General features: G+C 40.5%; 1 long non-coding RNA gene across 1 annotated transcript; it reads right to left on the bottom strand.

Moving 5' to 3' along the window:
• Positions 1-5926: 5926 nt before the first annotated feature.
• Positions 5927-7084, bottom strand: LOC113851634. The gene is made up of 3 exons (XR_003502217.1): positions 7014-7084; positions 6671-6751; positions 5927-5995 (listed from the first exon to the last, which is right to left on the bottom strand). It is a non-coding gene; the product is annotated as an uncharacterized LOC113851634 (long non-coding RNA).
• Between the last annotated feature and the right edge of the window lie 8745 nt (positions 7085-15829).

Here is a 15829-nt window from a genome sequence, read left to right as displayed (position 1 = left end):
TCAAGCATCCGACACGTTTGGAACAATGGAGGGCCCCCAAACATCAGTGTGAACAAGATAGAAGGGAAATATGCTAATTTTATTATTAATCGGAAAAGGTACACGCTTGTGTTAAGCAAATTTACACACATCACAATGAAAACTCTCAACATTTATTTTGTGAAATAAAGAAGGAAACATAACTCTGAGGATTCTAAAGGAGGGATGTCCTAATCGACGATGATAAAGTATGACTTTTTCTCTGTTTGTTAACACAGATTCTGAGTTGAAGGAGTGACAGATTCTGCCTTGGCTAGACAAACTTGGATCTTCAAGGAAGTAGAGTTCATTCCATTCTCTAGCATGTCCAATCGTCCTCCCTGAATCCTTGTCCTGAAAAACACAATGATTGGTGTGAAATACAAGCTTACATGACAAGTCTTTGGTGAGTTTTTGAATGGAAACTAAATTGGTAGATAATTTTGGGACATGGAGAAAATTTTTCAGGGTAATTGAGGGTTTGATTTGAACACTTCCACAACTAGCTGCAGTTATAAGAGCTCCATCGGGGCAATTTTCCTATTACTAGGGCATGGAGAGTATGTGGAGAAGAGTTTGGCTAATGGTGTCATGTGGTCTGTGGCTCTAGAGTCTACGATCCAGTATTGGTTAAAGTTTGTATCTGAGACATTTAGTCCAAAAGAAAAAGGAAACTCACTTGAGTATGTCAAGGAACGCATACCTGTAGATTTTTCTAATTTGCTGAGAAAGATTCTCACCCATTCTATCTCATCTTGATTGAGGTTAGCAACAGTTTGAGCTGTAACTTCCAGTTTCCTTTCCTCACTTGTTTCAGCAGAAATATGAGCTTGTCCTCCCTTCTTTGAGGAGTTGCCTCTGTGTCCTCCTTCTCGGTCTCTGTTTGGAGGTTTCCCATGCAGTTTCTAACATTTCACTCGGGTATGGCGTGGCTTATTACAGTAGGTGCACTAAAGATCATCTTTCTTCTCTGTGCGTGTGAATCCTCCTTTCATTTGTTCAGCCACCATAGCAAAATTTTCTACTAGAGGATTATGCAACATGAGACTCCTACTTTCTTCACTTTTGACAATTGCTACTGTTTCATTGAAGTTTGGTACCTTCTACTTCTCCAAGATTTGAATCCTTATTTGATCAAATTCATAATTCAAACCAAAAAAGAAGTCATATATGTAACGCTCCAGATTTTGTAATAATATTTATTTACTATATATATATATATATATATATATATATATATATATATAAGAAATTCCATGTGTGTGTTCGAATATTGGATGTATGTATAGATGTATTTATGTGTGAGTGTTGCTTTGGTTCGACTGAGATTGGTTGAAAATGTAGGATAAGGGTAAACTGCAGGGCAGTCTCACCGTAGTGAGAGGATTTCACTATAGCGAGAAGGCCCTGGAAGAAAGGCGCGAGATTGTCGCCTTCTCACTGTAGCGAGAGTGTCTCGCTGTAACGAAAAAGTGGTAGTAGGGGTGCATTTCTAGTTGCAGTCTCGCTGTAGCGAGCGAGATTCTGCAGAAATCAGGGTGCAGTTTCCTCTGAGTTTTTTGCTGCAGCAACAAGAGGCGTCGCTGCAACGAGAGTATGTCGTTGTAGAGAGCATGTTGCGATTTGAGAAGTATTTAAGGGGTTTTAGGTTGGGGAAAGCGTATTTTCTCACTTCCTCTCCGTTCTCTTGTTTGATTCTCTCGATCTTTAACTTTTCTCACTGATTAAATTGCCTCCAAAGTTATTTAGAAGCTAGATTAAAGGTTGAAATCAATTTTGGGATGCTTGGAGGTAAGTTTATGAGTTAGGGTTTTGGTTTCTTGTCCCATTTTCTTGTATTCTCGGTTTCTCATGGGGATTTTCATGTTTTAGGGACGAAAATCTGTGTGAGGAGTTATTCTTCCGTTGAATTCGTGGTGGGTCTTCATTCCAAGGTAAGGGGAGTAAATCCCAAACCCTAACCTCTCTTGAGTAGTATAGAATAGGGGATCCTTAACTACTTTAATGATTATCTAAATGTATATTATAATAAAGGCTTTAAACGAAATGGTCTTCAAGGAATATTAGGATTTTACTAAGTAGACATTGTTAGGGATAGTAGAAATATGCTATTTGATGCTTTCAGTATGATGGATTATGCTAAACCTTAGGATAGACGACCTTATTATCATTATTGAGAAATGTGGGTGATGAATTGTATGATTGGGCTGAGTCCGGAGATGCCCGACCTCTGACACATTGTGTGGATTGTGTGAAATTGCGTGATGCTTTTATGTGTCAGATGAGTATTTTATGATGGGTGAGGTATGTTGGCTTTGGTTGAACTAGTGGTAATGAATGATGGATTGATGATGCTTGCATGGTGAATGATACAACTATTGTGCATGTATTATTTAATATTGAGGTATGTCGGATGAGTGAACTGATGATATGATGCACGCATAAATGAAATACTAGAAAGAGTGATCATAATACGAGAGTCAAACTTAGATGAAGTGATGTGATTACAATACAGTATTGTGGTATGACCTGAAGGGGCATACTCATAATATATGTATTGTAATACACTAAGTTATTTGGCTATGACTCACGTATTATGACATATTGCCCTATAAAAAAGGTATGGAAAAGAATGAGAAATGTGTGTGGATGAGTCATGTTACATGCGGTTGTAAATGGGCTATGAATGGTTCAGAGATACACTGGTGGTATGGAAGATAGGGGCGCTGGAATTACCTTGGGGAAGAGAGAGTAATGGTGACACCAACAGTGAACGTGGGTGCACCATAGACTGCATACTCTCTTTCTGACTAGACCTCTGACCACTACCTTTGCCGAGCGACTCGTAACTGCCCCGTGATATTCGTGAGGCGGGAGTAACCGGTGACCATCCATGGTGTGAATCTATGATCACAGTACTATAGTGAGCATGGCTACGTGCAGTGAGCGCACATGTGTATGTGAAATAAATGTGAAAGTGTGGTGTGTGTAAAGTCGTATAGAGACTGTGCAGTTGTAATATATGCATTGTAACATATCGGTCGATGTTGTCATGATATATATATGTTGTAATACATCGACAGGTTCGATTAGGACACATGTGTTGGGACATATTGATTGACGCATAGTAGTCAATCTCGGATAGCGACACAGAGCGGCCAACCTCAAAAACGCTATAGCGGGAATAGCGGTAGCGGGATGACTGCTATTCTGAAGTTTTAATACACACACATACATGCTGAAAAATATAAAATTAATATACAAATTTGGAACAAAACAAAAAAGGAAAACTCAAATTAGAGAAGGAAATAAAAAAAAATTAAAATAAAGGGTGCAGGAGCAGCCATTGCTTCTACTTGAAGCTTTGAAATTTGAAACAGAACAAAGTAGGGGAATCAAAAGAGAGAAAGAAATAGAAAAAACAGAGAGAAAAGAGAAGAAATGAAAGGAGAAATGAGAGGAGAGCTGAAGAGAGAGTTGAAAGGTGAGTTGAGGGGTTAGGGTCTGCAAGAGGCAGGGAGAAGATTCAGAAGATAAAAGGGGGCTGAAATCCCAATATTACCCCCCCTTAAAAGCCCCAAATGTTAAAAAAACAAAGGGCAGATTCGAAATTTTTAAAGAGAACAGTATAACGGCTGCTACAGCCACGATTTCCGTGATTTTTGGCCACTATTCGCGGCGCGACAGCCGTAACATTGAACCGTGACGCTATAGGGTTGCCATAGTGGAACTGCGCCACTCCGCTCCACTATGCCGTGATAGCGGCCGCTATTGATAACTATGGATTGACATAGTATAATACATGTATTATGACGTGCAGATTAGTAGAAAGGTGCATAATTTGAAGTGATGAACTTGATTGATTGTATCCTGTATGTGTTCCCTTATGACGGTAATTTGGATGATTGGAGTACTATAGCTATTTTATTTTGTGATAAGTAATGTTTCTACTACGGTATATGCATGTAAGTATTTTACTTATGTTAACCAGAGATTTAATGGGGCGAAAAATACTCACCCTTACTAATATTTTTAGGAAATGGATGTGAAGAGGAAAAGAGATGTTTGGCCCATCCTAGGATCATCATCCGAAGGTGTTGGAAGGAAGACTGCTCTATAAGGATTGAGAAAAATTTAAGAAATTGTGTTGTTTCATTAATTATATTTCGTATTGACCAAAATTTGTAAATGATTTTAATGTCGAATTTTAGAATTTAAATATTTGAGAAATTTTGATTGTAAAGAATACTTGAGAACTGCCCTTAGTGAAATTTTGAAATTTATACGTATTGAAAAAGAATTTAATTTTTATCTGCCATGAAAATTTGTTTATTTACTAAAGGAAAATTTAAGGTGTTACAATACACCCTATCCTGTTCAATATATTCTTTCAGAATTGCTGTATCCTCAGAACATTTGGTTTTTATGACCCTATAATGGTCCAATTCCATCCACAGAGACTTCAGCTGATTGGCATATTCAGTAACAGTCCTATTCCCTTGTTTTGCTGCCAAGGTTTTCACTTTTATGTCATATACTTGGGCAACATCTTTGGCTTTAGAGTAGGTTTGCTCTAAAGTGTCCCAAATCTCTCTTGCCGAGTTAAGGAACATACAAGTATCACTTATTTCTGAAATCATTGAATTCCAGAGCCACACCATAATCATTGAATCCTCCTTATCTCGTTTAGTAAACTTGGGATCTTCCTTTTTGAATGTAGTTTTCGTCAGGTGACTTGACTTCCCTTTTCCCTTGAGTATGGTGCGAACAAGTTGGGCCCACTTCAAGTAATTTCTTCTGTCCAAATGATACGTAGGGTGAATATTCTGTAGCTCTCTAGTCTGTTGGGATTGGATATCCCCTTTTCTGGGGTAGGATTCATGACTTCTTCACTTGACATTATGCAAGTAGAGTCGCAAAATCAATAGAGGTTGAGAGAGCAGAAAACAGGATATTTGTGCGATCAAAGCACAGGGAATTTAGCAGCAATGTAAGCTGTAATCTAAGGGTTAATGGTGTGGAATGCAGCAGCAATGCAGGCTACCATCTTAGAGTTAAGAGTGCGTAGACAGAGCCCTCTAGGTCAGGAGCTCTGATACCATCTCAAAAGTAGGTTACGATTTGGTATATTTTCTATTGAAACAATGTCAGAATATATACAACAATTATATGCTATTTTAGGAAACACCATTAATTCCTATGCTATTCTAGGATCCCTTGAATTATGGAATCTTTATTTTTGCATATATGTACATATAAACAAATCTTCTAATTATTACTTTCTAAAAATACTATTCGGAAATTATTCTTTCCTAAAACTACTCTATTTCCCGCAATCTTTATGCTTTTATTGTTTTCTATCACTTTATTTTGTTGACTTGACATTTGATGACTTTTTTTTTATATTGAATTATGCTTTGAGTTGAAACTTACGCTACAAAAGTTGTATTAATTATTTACTTCATTTCTAATGACCTATAATAGTTGTTTTTATGTATTTTTTGTCCACCCTAACCTGCCATGACATTTACCATAACTTCATGATAATTTTTTGGCTATCTGCCATAACTCACCATTTGTGATTGATAACATTAGTGCTTATTCAATAAAGTTTTTTTACAAGAGAGCTTATGCCATAAATTTAATCATAAAATTTATTGAAAAAAGATCAAAACAACTTATTTTAATAAGCTATACCAAGAAGCTTGTTAAAATAAAATAGAAAGAGCTTACGAGAGTTCCAAGCTATTTCTATTAGTTGTCCATAAGCTCTTCCAAAAGTCCCCTCAGTGGTTTATGGTTTGTTATTCCAATGTTGCTAGTAGTATTTTTTTTCTCCACTCTTCCACAACATCAAGAAAAAGCTTTTAGAAAATTAAATTGAATGTGCCCAGCAAAAGAAGATTATCTTCACGACAATCAAGTTAACATCAGAGTTTCCCTCATCCTCATGAAAAATTTCCAGCAACCGAGACACCTACTATTTTCAAGAACACATAAAAATAAGAAAATAGGAAATGGAATTGGCATTGGCAATGGCAATGGAAATTCACAAATAGAAGAAAAAATAACTTTTCAGATTTCAGAGATGCAACTGTGGAAGACGATAAGGTGCTTTTGATCTGTAAACATATCTCCTATTTTCATTCTACTCTCTCTAATAATTACAAAAGCATCACTTTGTTTATGTTTCGTATCCTGTTTTCAAATATTTATACAAGAAATAGCAAAAACAAGATTTCCACAAGTCTGTAGAAACAGAAAACAAAGCAAAAACAATGCATCTTTTCTGTAATCATTACTTAAAAGAGAAAGCGAAAATAGAAATATATTTCCCCCATCCAAACCTCAGCATTTGAAAAATCCACTTCAGTTTCCAAATGTGTGTCCTCAGAATTATATTTCATTTTGACGTTAATCCAACCAAACGTATACCGCAGCAGTGAGAAAACAATCATAAAACCCTAAGAGAGTATAACAAATAATTTGAAATTCAACACAGAGCTTCACGTGTTTATAATAAACGTTCCAGTGAAAGCAAGTTATAGCTTCATACATCTTTTCCATCCAGTGCTACTCCAAAGTAAAATCAATTCATCAAATAAAGTGACAAGATAAAGTATCGAGATATGTCACAAAAGGATATCAATACCATATAAAAAGAGAGCGCATTCAATTGCTTAGGCCTGTTTAATGTCAAAACTCTCGCACACGATTTACGCTCCACCAGAACCTGTCGAAACAAAAACAAAAAATAATTAAGACAATTTTATTTTTAAAAAAAAGAAGAAAATGAAAAATAACAGAAACAGAAACAATCGAAGAAGTAAGAGTGTTCAAGCTAGTAGCGGAAGTTAAGCGACGATTGGAATTCACAGAATATTCTGAAGAGCAAGAGTGGTTCAAGTTCATGTGATGATAGAGAGAAAAAATGAAGAGCACTGGTGAAGTGAAGTTGAAGTTAATATTACATAACGTCAAGAATAGAGAGAGACCTGATTCTGATCGCCTTTGGAGAGGGAAGCCATAACGGTTTGGTTGGTGAGGGAAGTTCCCTGTTCCAGTCGGTGAAGGAGCACCCAAAATGTGGTGGTGCGCACTGGGCTGGTAAAAATTCATTATACATTACGTATATAATTTGAATCGTTAATTTTTATTTTTCTCTTTTTTATATATATTTATGCTTCTAAAAACTACAATTTAATTATATAAAAAATTATAGAAATGTCTCCCATAAAGAATACAACAAATATTTTCCTATGTGTACTAGATAAAGATCAACTCGGTCCCACTTGTAGGAAAAGGAAACCGAGTACCTATTCGGCATAATAGGCCGGATACTCCTCGTCAGGATTAAAAGGTAATTAACCCAATTAAGAGTAATAATCAAAAAATTATTTAAATCAGGAAAATGGGTCAAAGTATAAAGGCTGACCCAACAGGCCCATCAGCCCAATATAATGCCTATAAAAGGAAGGTAGGAAATACAGGTAAGGGGTTGACTTCTCATTATTAAATAGCATTTATTGCTCAGAACCGAATCCTGACTTCAGCATCGGAGTGCCTTTTGCAGGTACCCTTCTATATTAGTAGTAGTTAGAGAAACGTCAGCACGTCAAAGTAGAGACTTGAAGACCGTGTTATCCTGACAGGAACATTTTGGCACCCACCGTAGGGCACGATTAGCCTCATTTTTCAGAATTAAACATGGTACTATGAGAAGCCAGCAAGAAGGAACCTCTCGACAACAAATGGAGGGTGTCACACCAGAGGAATGAATACCTGAAGTAGTGATGCAAGGAGGAACAGATGAGAACATTTTAGCTGTACTGAGGCAGCTTAAGGCAGAAATGACAGAAATGAAGAAGGAGCGAGAGAAGGATGCATTGGAGCTTTCGGCTCTAAGAAGGGAAAATGCTAACCTAAGAGAAGAGATAAGGACACACATCCCCTCCCAAACTACACTCACCATCCGGGATCAGGAGGAGTCCTCGGCGTTGCAAGAAAAGTCAAAACAAGTTTATCAATCGGTAGCCAAAAATGACCGAGATGATCTAGTGAACCGAAGCCCATTTGTTCACTATATTCTGGAAGCCAAGCTGCCTGATAATTGGAGAGGATTGGCAATAGACAAGTATGATGGTACATCTGATCCTGGAGAACATGTGGATGTCTTTATAACCCAAGTCGGTCTGTACACAGAAAACGATGCTTTATGGTGTAGAATTTTTCCCACTTCACTCTGAGGGCCTGCACTCAGTTGGTTCACCCGACTCCCCCCTTTATTCATCGACTCTTTTGCAACTCTCATAAGACGTTTTAACTTGTAGTTTGCCACAAGCTAACCTCATCCCTTAACATCCCTGGCCCTAGTCAATATTCGCCAAGAAAAGGGAAAACCACTTAGAACGTTCATGGAACGCTTTGGCAAAGTGACTCTTTCAATCCATAACTTAGAACCAGCAGTGGCTATGCACCACCTCACAACAGCCTTAAAGCCAGGACCTTTTGTCAATAGCATCTGCAAAAAACCCCGCGTGGACCTAGACGAGTTAAGGAGTCGAGCTACAAAGTATATGCAGATGGAAGAATTATCTGAATACCGAAACTAGGTACGAATAGACCTAGGGTCCAATTCAAAAAATACAGACAGGAGAGAAGCTTTCAAGGCTAGGCAGGGAAACGAGAGAAGAAATGAACTTGAAAGGCCGCCCCGGGGACCTAAGTATCCTTCCTACACTACGCTCAACACTAACCGGTCCAGAGTACTTGATCAGGCATTGGCCACAGAAATATTGAGAATGCCTAGACGCGCCAACACTCCTCATCGGGCAGATTAAAGTAAGTCTTGCCGATACCATCAGAACAAGGGTCACACTACTAAGGAGTGCAGCGCGCTGAAAGACAAAATTGAAGAATTAATCAACGAAGGACATTTAAAAGATTTTGTACAGATAAATTCCATGGGGCAACCTAACAGAGGAAGAGACCGTTACCCTGAACCACCAAAGAGGTCTGACGACAAAAAATTTGAACGACATAGGAGCAAGTCCAGGGAACCCCCAACTAGAAGATATGATGAGCGTGAGAAGTATCCCAAAAGGGTCATTAACACCATAGCTGGAGGGTTTGCTGGTGGAGGACCTACCCATTCAGTCAGAAAGAGGTATCTTAGACATGTCCGTTCTGTTAATAATGTTTCATTGGGTAGCAGAATCCGGATCCCGCCTATTACGTTCACTGACAATGACTTTCAAGGAGTCGATCCGGTGCAGGATGATCCTATGGTCATTAGTGTAGACATTCTTAATTGCACTGTTCAGAAAACACTAATTGACCAAGGGAGCTCGGCTGACATCCTGTATTGGAATACGCTTAAGCAATTAGGCATCTCTGGAGAAGAGATCAGAGAATATAACGAACCGTTGGTCGGTTTTTCTGGGGAACGAGTAGAGCCTAGGGGATGTATTGACTTGTATACCTCGTTTGGATCAGAACATGAGGGAAAATGTATAAAAATTACTTATCTTGTAGTACGTGCGAACACCTCCTATAATATACTACTCGGCAGACCATCCCTGAATTAATTGAAGGCCATAGTATCCACTCCGCACTTAGCCATGAAGTTTCCATCTGAAAGAGGCCGAATCGTTACAGTCCATGCTGATCAGAAAATTGCCAGAGAATGCTACTTCGCAATCTTACGTCTTAGACCCTTTGATAGGAATAGCCGAGATGTCAATATTGTATCTCCTCGGTTGGGAGAGGACTTAGATGTTGAACTTGATCCAAGAATGGATGAGGGATATCGGGTTGAGCCTAATGAAAACAAGCAACCTTTCCAACTTGGAGCAAAACCAGAATAAGTTGCTTATTTAGGGGTCAGTTTGAATGCACAAGAAAAGAAAATTTTTCAGGAAATGCTACTGAATAATGCCAATTTGTTTGCTTGGACAGCCTCAGACATGCCTGGCATCGATCCGGCATTTCTTTGTCACCACTTATCGGTCTACAAGGGGGCCAAACCGATAGCTCAAAAGAAGAGAAAAATTGGTGGCGATAGAGTAAAGGCAGTAGAAGAAGAAACCGGCGAGCTACGACAGACTGGCTTTATCCGAGAAGTCAGGTATTCAACATGGTTAGCCAACGTCATCATGGTTAAAAAAGCCAACGACAAATGGCGAATGTGCACGGACTTCACGGACCTGAACAAAGCATGCCCAAAGGATGCATACCCCTACCAAACATTGATACCCTGGTCGATGGTGCAGCCGGTCACAGAATACTGAGTTTTTTGGATGCTTATTCTAGATATAATCAAATACGAATGTATCCCCCGGATGAGGAGAAAACAACATTCATCACAAATTTAGCAAATTTTTGTTACCGAGTGATGCTGTTCGATTTGAAGAATGCAGGGGCAACATACCGGCGACTAATGAACAAAATTTTCGAGAAGCAAGTGGGTAAATGCATGGAGGTGTATGTGGATGACATGGTGATTAAATCCCTCACATTGAAGCAACATCTTGACCACTTGGAGGCGGTATTCGGCGAAGCCAGGAAGCATGGTATAAGGTTCAATCCTGAAAAATGCACATTTGGTGTAACTGGCGGTAAATTCTTGGGTTTCATGTTGTCTGAAAGGGGGATTGAGGGAAACCCCGATAAATGTAAAGCCATCATCGACATGGCCAGCCCTCAGAATGTCAAGGACGTTCAACGACTGGCCGGGCAGATTGCAGCCCTCGCTAGATTCTTGCCAATAATGGCAGAAAGGTCTTGGCCTTTCATTGAATTATTGAAGAAATTCCAAAATTTTGCTTGGTCCAACGAATGTGAGGACGCCTTCGTCCAATACAAACATGTACTAGCAGCGCCGCCTGTGTTAACAAAACCAAAAACTGATCAGGAAATGATTGTTTATTTGGCCGTGTCCGATAATGCCATCAGTTTGGTTTTACTTCAAGAAACACCTGAATTGACCCCCGTATATTTCGTCAGCAGAACACTCCAAGGTCCTGAATCCTGGTATCAATTAATGGAGAAACTGGTACTTGCCCTAGTCCACACAGCTCGTCGGTTAAGACACTACTTTCAGAGTCATCGGATGGTGGTATGTACAGATTTTCCAATGGCCAAAATTTTGAGGAAGCTAGAATTGGCTAGTCGGTTGGTAGCATGGACAAGTGAACTATCTCAATTTGACATTCATTTTGAGAACCGACGCCCCCTTAAAGCTCAGGTGTTAGCCGACTTTGTCAATAAATTCACCGTACAACGACACACTACCTCAGACATGTGGAATCTGCACGTCGACAGATCATCAAAACGACTGGGTAGCGGAGCTGGGGTTATACTCGAAGGGCCGAACGCATTCGCCATTGAGCAATCCATTCAGTTTGGATTCAAGCCATCTAACAACCAAGCAAAGTACGTGGCTTTACTTGCCGGTCTTAGACTAGCAAAGGAGATGGGAGTTAAACGCATTACCAGTTGGAGTGATTCAAAAATTGTGGCCGAACAGGTTAATGATACATATCAGATTAGGGATCCGGTTATGCTTAAATATTACCAAGAATTCAAGAAAATAAAAGATGAATTTGACGAGGTATATGTTCGGCACATGCCAAGAAACATGAACGAATGGGCCGACAGGCTTGTTAGGCTGGCTAGCCAAAGGAAACCAGGCCAGTTCCACAGCGCAGTTCATCAAGAAATCCTCCAACCCAACATCACCAAACAAGAATGCATGAACGTAGAAAATTCATCTCATAATTGGATGACCCCACTCATCTGGTATATCATCGATGGCAGCTTACCAGAGGATACAACTTCAGCTAAGAAAATAAAAATGCACGCAACTAAGTACCTTTTTCTCGGCAAGCACTTGTACAGGAGAGGAATTTCAACTCCTATGCTTAAATGCCTAGACCACGACCAAGCTAACTACGTCATGAGGGAAATCCATGAAGAAATTTGTAGTACCCATTCAGGCAGAAGAACTATGGCAGCAAAAATACTCAGAGACGGATATTACTGGCCAACACTCACTCAAGATTGCCATTTGTTTGTGAAGAAATGCATTCCCTGTCAATAACACGGTCCTCACATACACCAACATGCCGATACCCTTCGCCCTATTAGCTCTCCTTGGCCTTTTGCCATATGGGGAATGGACCTCCTCGGCCCTTTTCCTTTAGCAAAAAGGCAATGTAAATTTCTCCTTGTCGCTGTGGATTACTTCACCAAATGGATCGAAGCCGAACCCCTTGCCACCATCACGGCCAACAATGTACAGAAATTCACTTGGAAAAACATCATTACACGATTTGGTCTCCCTCATGCACTAATTATAGATAATGTGCTTCAATTTACAGATCGGCGATTCAATAAGTTCTTGGAAGGCCTGCATATCAAACACAGAGTTACGTCTGTTGAACACCCTCATACTAATGGCCAGGCTGAGGCTGCAAACAAGGTGATCTTACATGAATTAAAAAGGAGATTGGGTTCGGCAAAGGGAGAATGGGCAGAGAAACTACCTGAAATATTATGGGCTTATCGGTACACGCCGCAAACCACAACAAAGGAAACTCCTTTTCGGCTTACCTATGGTACTGCCATGGTGCCAGTAGAGATTGGAGAACCTTCATTTCAGAGGAAGAATTTTGAGGAATCGACTAATGAAGAAGCACTAGCCGTCAACTTGGACTTAATAGATGAGATACATGACCAAGCTGCCATTATGACCGAGGCTAGCAGAAGAATGATGGCTAGAAAATTCAACTCCAAAATCAATCCACACCAATTTTATGAAAATGACCTAGTTTGGCGAGTAGCCGGAGATGCACGCCGGGATCGACGAGAAGGGACGCTGGCAGCCAACTGGGAAGGCCCCTTTCAGGTAGCAGCAAGATTAGACAACGGAGCATACAAGTTAGAAACGTTGGAAGGAAAACTAATACCGAGGACCTGGAATGTTACACATTTGAAACATTATTATAGTTAAAAGCTTTGTAATATGTAATTGGTGTACTCTTTTCCTCTCCCAGGTTTTGTCCTCTTAAAAAAAAAAAGAGAGAAAAGGGGTTTTCCTGGGAAGGTTTTTAACGAGGCGCCTTATCAATAAAATATTTCTCTTTAACTATACGGTCTCCTATGCATCAGGGTTATTTTTCAAGCACTTGAATTAATTATTTCCCTCCCGAGTACCCCTACTCGGCTAAGGACAAATTATCATTTAAAATTTCCTCCCAAGTATCGCTTGGCCAAGGTTGAATTAATTATTTCCCTCCCGAGTACCCCTACTCGGCTAAGGATGAATCATTATTAAAGTTCCCTCCCAAGTATTTCTACTTGGCTAAGTTGGAATTAATTAAATCCCTCTTGAGTACCCATTCGGCCAAGGTTGAATGATTATTTAAATCCCTTCCGCGTACCCCCACTCGGTCAAGGTTGAATCACCATTAAACTTAAAATATTTTTTAATTCGCTAAAGATGAGTTAGTTTAATTCTCTCCCGTGTACCTTACTCGGCTAAAGATGAATTCATTAAGCATATCGTATATTAGTACGAGTTATATGACCAAGTTCTCAATACAAGGCATAAGAGAAGGAGAAACAAAAAAGAAATTCTATTTCAAAGTTACTGATTACAAAATTAGGGCACTAATGACCCATGAATACAAAAGAAAACTAATTTAACTTTCTTCCCTTTCCTCGGCATCAGGACCAGCTACCTCGGGATTAGCAGCATCTTCAACGATTCGTCTAGGGGCTTTGGCGTCAGGCTCCACATCATCATCAGCCTCGTTGTAAGGAATAAACCTGTCGCCAAAGAAGTCCTTTGTGATGTCAAAATGGAAATTGGCCGAAACTTGGCAGAATCCATGACATTGGCGAATAGCATGGTTAAAACCGGCTTCATGTTTGTAAGATACTTGCTGAGAACACTTCTCGGCAAAGTTTCTCATCTCAGTTCTAGCCTTTTGCTTTTCCTGTGCCAAGGCTTCTTCCATCTCAGTAGATTTGGCCTGTAGGGCCTCCTCCATTTGAAAGGACTTCACCCTTAACGCCTCCATTTCCTCCCCCTTGACCCTCACCGCCTCCTCGGCAGCTTGCACCCGGTCTTCCATTATCCGGAAATGCTCTTTATATTGATTAACCTGACCTTGCAGGGATTGAACGGTCTCGTCCAGACTGGCTTGAATTTCTCTACTCTCTGCCAAAGCTTCCTCAAAAGTCAAATAGGCAGCTTTTAACTTGTTAACTTCAATAATTGGATCCACAACTAGCCTCCGGAGCATCGCTATTGACCGTACATGAAGTTCTGCGTAGTAGCGCCAGAGTGATTCATATTCCAAGCTGTCGACCAATTCTTTCCCCGCATCAGATAACAAGTTGGGAGCAGCTAGCTGTCCGGTATGTGTCCCGGTTGCCAGGAAGCCCTCGGCAAGCATGTCCAAAGGAATTACAGGGGTGGAGGAACTGCTTCCTTCCTCGGTACCCACAACTCGGGTTTACTTGCGAGCCCCCTGTATGCCACTAGGCCCACCCGAAATGGGCATGCCTTCTCTTTCTCTCCCTATCGGGTTCCTTGCCTTTGCCCTTGTCCTTGCGTTTCTTGGAAGGGCCTTCAGCCGGAACAACATCTCGGAGACAAGGATGAGGCTCTAGTACTTCAGGAAGTTGATCAATTTGAGGATGACGATGTTCCTTAATGGGCGTCCCTTTCGGCATTCTTTGCTTCAGATTACGACGGAAAGTCGGCACATCAACACCTCACTGAGCCATTAAGCCTGCAGTAAAAATAGCAAGTCAAATCAATACAACTCAATTCCAAATACAAGTTAAAAATGAGACGACACATACCCTCCATATCCCAGCGAGGACGCGGAGGCTTGAGCACGAGGATTACATGTCGGGCACTAGGTCTCGGGGAAGGGACTTCAAAAATTGTAAATCTGATAACTCCCTAGCCGATAACATGTCCTCAGGGAATACGTCGTATCGGCGCGGCACCCGAGTTCAGTGAAAAGGGAAGAGAGGATTATTCTCGCTATCAAAAAAATAATTTCTACCTACAGGGTCCACAATCACCTTGAAGTAACCGGTTTTGAAACCCTTGAAAGACGAAGCATATGGTTTAAACAAAGGCAACTCGGGTTGCCTTATTAGAGACACCCACCTTGCTAAGTCAGATGGACGTGTACAAAAGAAATGAAGAAAAAGGCCTACACTAGGTTCTATATAGTGGAATTTACAAAGTATCCTAAAGGCTTGTATTGCCGCCCACCCGTTCGGGTGTAGTTGTATCGGTGCTACGTTCAAAACCTTCAAAACCCCCATTTGGAAGTCATCAAAGGGCAGCCTGATACCTAACTCCCTAAACATGTATTCGTACATGAAGAAAGTATCGGCCATTCCAACACCTCCAACAAAAATAAACTCTGGGTTCTCGGTCTCGTCCCCCTTACAGGGGTTGAGGTGTATCGGATACGGGTCAGAGGCTTCCCACAGAGAAATATCACAATTATCTACAAAGAGTTGAAGACTTTTATTTCTTCTAAAACGAGAAAAGTACGCGACCACTTCACCGTGCACCCACTCATATCCAGGTATCGTACAGGGAGGAAACACCTGTCTTTCCCTAGGGGGACTAGTACTCGGTAAGGGTTCAGAAGCGTCAATATCACTTGAATCTGACGACTCGGCTTCGTTGCTGCATTCCCTGACCTGTGCTTCTTCAGCCCTCCTGTTTAAAATGGATGAAACCTCGCTACTCCCCTCGGTTCCGTTCATAATGTCT

The sequence above is a fragment of the Abrus precatorius genome, unplaced genomic scaffold, assembly GCF_003935025.1.
Source record: "Abrus precatorius isolate BTA unplaced genomic scaffold, Abrus_2018 Scaffold9, whole genome shotgun sequence".
In the NCBI taxonomy this organism is placed as follows: Eukaryota; Viridiplantae; Streptophyta; class Magnoliopsida; order Fabales; family Fabaceae; genus Abrus; species Abrus precatorius.
Note: the sequence above shows the minus strand (reverse complement) of the source record. Positions and strands in the feature narration are given on the sequence as shown.